General features: G+C 36.2%; 1 non-coding gene across 1 annotated transcript; it reads right to left on the reverse strand.

Moving 5' to 3' along the window:
• Positions 1-2,918: 2,918 nt before the first annotated feature.
• LOC112725053 (small nucleolar RNA R71) lies at positions 2,919-3,026 on the reverse strand. The gene has a single exon (XR_003164184.1). It is a non-coding gene; the product is annotated as a small nucleolar RNA R71 (small nucleolar RNA).
• Positions 3,027-4,490: the final 1,464 nt, after the last annotated feature.

A 4,490-nucleotide genomic window follows, 5' to 3' on the forward strand; every position in this document is an offset into this window, starting at 1 on the left:
GTGGTATTCCGAGTAGGATTCAATGATTGAATGACTGTGACGAGCTTCAAACTCGCGAGTGCTGGGCGTAGTGACAGACGCAAAAGGAGGGTGAATCCTATTCCAGCATGATCGGGAACCTCAGATGATTAGCCGTGCCGTGATAGGGCATCTTGGACCATTTTTAGAAGAGGAGGGGATGTAGCCACTGACAACGGTGATGCCCTTGCATAAAGCCAGCCATAGAAAGGAGTAATACTGATTGGATGAAGACAGCAGGAAAGCGGAGGTTCAGAGGAACGATTGCATCTCCTTACGCTTATCTGAAATTCTCACCAATGATTTACATAAGTATTTCTATCCTTCTTTTATTACTACATTTCGAAAACTACATAACTATTTTATATTCGCCTGACTGAGATTTACAAGGTGACCATAGCTTGCTTCATACCAACAATCTCCGTGGGATTCGACCCTTACTCACGTAAGGTATTACTTGGACGACCCAGTGCACTTGCTGGTTAGTTATGCGAAGTTGTGAAGATATGTTTAGACCATGGTTCTGTGCATCCGTTTTTGGTGCCATCACCAGGGAATCAATTTCGAACAATAATTCACAACATGAGTAACAATTTCGCATACCAAGTTTTTGGCGCCGTTGCCGGGGATTGTTCGAGTTTGGACAACTGATGCTTCATCTTGTTGCTCAGATTAGGTAATTTTCTTTTTGTTTCTTTTCAAAAAGTTTTCAAAAATCTTTCAAAAATTTCTCCTTTGTTTTCGAAAAAAAAAATATAAAAAAATAAAAATGTTTTCAAAAATATATTTTTCTTCAGAATTTTTAAGAATGAATTCTAGTGTTTCATGAAGCATGTTGAAGCCTGGCTGGCTGTAAGCTATGTCTAATTTTTTGGACTGGGGTTTCAACTTGCCATCACAAATGAAGAGATTCTCACACACTTAGTTGCTCTATACAAAAAAAAAAAACTATCAATATCTTTTAAAGCTTGGCTAGCTATTAAGCCATGCCTGACCCTTTGATTGGAGTCCTGGAATTCATATTAAAAATTTTATAATCCTTATTTTTCTTTTTTCAAAATGATTTTCGAAAAAATTAAAAGAAAATACAAAAAAAAATCATAAAATCATAAAAATCAAAAATATTTTTTGCGTTTCTTGTTTGAGTCTTGAGTCATGTTATAAGTTTGGTGTCAATTGCATACTCATCTTGCATTTTTCGAAAATTCACATGCATTAATAGTGTTCTTCATGATCTTCAAGTTGTTCTTGGTAAGTCTCCTTGTTTGATCTTTGCATTTGCATGTTTGGTGTCCTTTCTTGTTTTTCATATGCATTCCTGAATTCTTTATGTCTAAGCATTAAAGAATTCTAAGTTTGGTGTCTTGCATGTTTTCTTTGCATTAAAAATTTTTCAAAAATATGTTCTTGATGTTCATCATGATCTTCATAGTGTTCTTGGTGTTCATCTTGACATTCATAGCATTCTTGCATGCATTCATTGTTTTGATCCATAACTTTCATGCATTGCATCATTTTTCTTGTTTTTCTCTCTCCTCATAAAAATTCAAAAATAAAAAAAAAATATCTTTCCCTTTTTCTCTCTTAAAATTTCGAAAATTAGATTTGACTTTTTCAAAAAATTTTAAAATCTAGTTGTTTTTATGAGTCAAATCAAATTTTCAATTTAAAAAAATCTTATCTTTTTCAAAATCTTTTTCAAAAAATCAAACCTTTTTTTTTTCAATTTTTTTAGTTATTTTCGAAAATTTCAAAAATATTTTTCAAAAATCTTTTTCTTATCTTTATCACATAATTTTCGAAAATAACATCATCAATTAATGTTTTGATTCAAAAATTTCAAGTTTGTTACTTGCTTGTTAAGAAAGATTCAAACTTTAAGTTCTAAAATCATATTTTATGATTTCTTGTGAATCAAGTCATTAATTGTGATTTAAAAAATCAAATCTTTTTTTTTAAAAAAACTAATTTCATTCATATGTTTTCAAAAATATCTTCTTATCTTACCTTTTTCAAAAATTTGATTTCAAAATATCTTTTCTAACTTCCTAACTTCTTATCTTTTCAAATTTGTTTCAACTAACTAACTAACTTTTTGTCTGTTTCTTATCTTTTTCAAAACCACCTAACTAACTCTCTCTCTCTCTAATTTTTGAAAATCCTTCTCCCTCATCTCCTTCTAATTATTTATTCATCTACTAACACTTCTCTTCATCTCACATCACTGCTCCTATCCTTACCTTTGTGTTTGGATTCTTCATTCTTCTTCACCCCTATTCCTTTTCTTCTTCTACTAACAATAAGGAACCTCTTTACTGTGACATAGAGGATTCCTCTTCTTTTCTTTTTCTCTTCTCTTTCTTATGAGCAGGAACAAAGAAAAAGGTATTCTTGTTAAAGCTGATCCAGAACCTGAAAGGACTCTGAAGAGGAAACTAAGAGAAGCTAAATTACAACAATCCAGAGACAACCTTATTGAAAATTTCGAACAAGTAAAGGAGATGGCAGCCGAACCCAACAACAATAATGCAAAGAGGATGCTTGGTGACTTTACTGCACCTAATTCCAATTTACATGGAAGAAGCATCTCCATTCCTACCATTGGAGCAAACAACTTTGAGCTGAAACCTCAGCTAGTTTCTCTGATGCAGCAGAACTGCAAGTTTCATGGACTTCCATCGGAAGATCCTTTTCAGTTCTTAACTGAATTCTTGCAGATCTGTGATACTGTTAAGACTAATGGAGTAGATCCTGAAGTCTACAGGCTCATGCTTTTCCCTTTTGCTGTAAGAGACAGAGCTAGAATATGGTTGGACTCTCAACCCAAAGACAGCCTGAACTCTTGGGATAAGCTGGTCACGGCTTTCTTAGCCAAGTTCTTTCCTCCTCAAAAGCTGAGCAAGCTTAGAACTGATGTTCAAACCTTCAGACAAAAAGAAGGCGAATCCCTCTATGAAGCTTGGGAAAGATACAAACAGCTGACCAAAAAGTGTCCTTCTGATATGCTTTCAGAATGGACCATCCTGGATATATTCTATGATGGTTTATCTGAGCTATCAAAGATGTCATTGGATACTTCTGTAGGTGGATCCATTCACCTAAAGAAAACACCTGCAGAAGCTCAAGAACTCATTGACATGGTTGCTAATAACCAGTTTATGTACACTTCTGAGAGGAATCCTGTGAGTAATGGGATGCCTATGAAGAAGGGAGTTCTTGAAATTGATACTCTGAATGCCATATTGGCTCAGAATAAAATAGTGACTCAGCAAGTCAATATGATTTCTCAGAGCCTGAATGGAATGCAAGCTGCATCCAACAGTACTCAAGAGGCATCTTCTGAGGAAGAAGCTTATGATCCTGAGAACCCTGCAATAGCAGAGTTAAAATACCTGGGTGATCCATATGGAAACACCTACAATCCATCATGGAGAAATCACCCAAATCTCTCATGGAAGGATCAAAAGCCTCAACAAGGCTTTAATAATGGTGGAAGAAATAGGTTTAGCAATAGCAAGCCTTTTCCATCATTCACTCAGCAACAGACAGAGAATTCTGAGCAGAATCCATCTAGCTTAGCAAATTTAGTCTCTGATCTATCTAAGGCCACTGTGAGTTTCATGAATGAAACAAGGTCTTCCATTAGAAATTTGGAAGCACAAGTGGGCCAGCTGAGTAAAAGGATCACTGAAATCCCTCCTAGTACTCTCCCAAGCAATACAGAAGAGAATCCAAAAGGAGAGTGCAAGGCCATTGAATTAATTACCATGGCCGAACCCACAAGAGAGGAGAAGGACGTGAATCCCAAGGAGGAAGACCTCCTGGGACGTCTAGTGATCAATAAGGAGCTTCCCTCTGAGGAACCTAAGGAATCTGAGACTCATCTAGAGACCATAGAGATTCCATTGAACCTCCTTATGCCATTCATGAGCTCTGATGAGTATTCCTCTTCTGAAGAGAATGAGGATGTTACTGAAGAGCAAGCTGCCAAGTTCCTTGGTGCAATCATAAAGCTAAATGCCAAATTATTTGGTATTGAAACTTGGGAAGATGAACCTTCCTTGTTCACCAATGAACTAAGTGATCTGGATCAACTGACATTGCCTCAGAAGAGACAGGATCCTGGAAAGTTCATAATACCTTGTACCATAGGCACCATGATCTTTAAGGCTTTGTGTGACCATGGTTCAGGAATAAACCTCATGCCCCTCTCTGAAATAGAGAAACTGGGAATCTATGGGGTGCAAGCTGCTAAAATCTCATTAGAGATGGCAGACAATTCAAGAAAACAGACTTATGGACAAGTAGAGGACGTGTTAGCAAAGGTTGAAGGCCTTTACATCCCTGCTGATTTCATAGTCCTGGATACTGGAAAGGAAGAGGATGAATCTATCATCCTAGGAAGACCTTTCCTAGCCACAGCAAGAGCTGTGATTGATGTGGACAGAGGAGAATTGATCCTTCAATTAAAT

The sequence above is a fragment of the Arachis hypogaea genome, chromosome 11, assembly GCF_003086295.3.
Source record: "Arachis hypogaea cultivar Tifrunner chromosome 11, arahy.Tifrunner.gnm2.J5K5, whole genome shotgun sequence".
Classification (NCBI taxonomy): domain Eukaryota; kingdom Viridiplantae; phylum Streptophyta; class Magnoliopsida; order Fabales; family Fabaceae; genus Arachis; species Arachis hypogaea.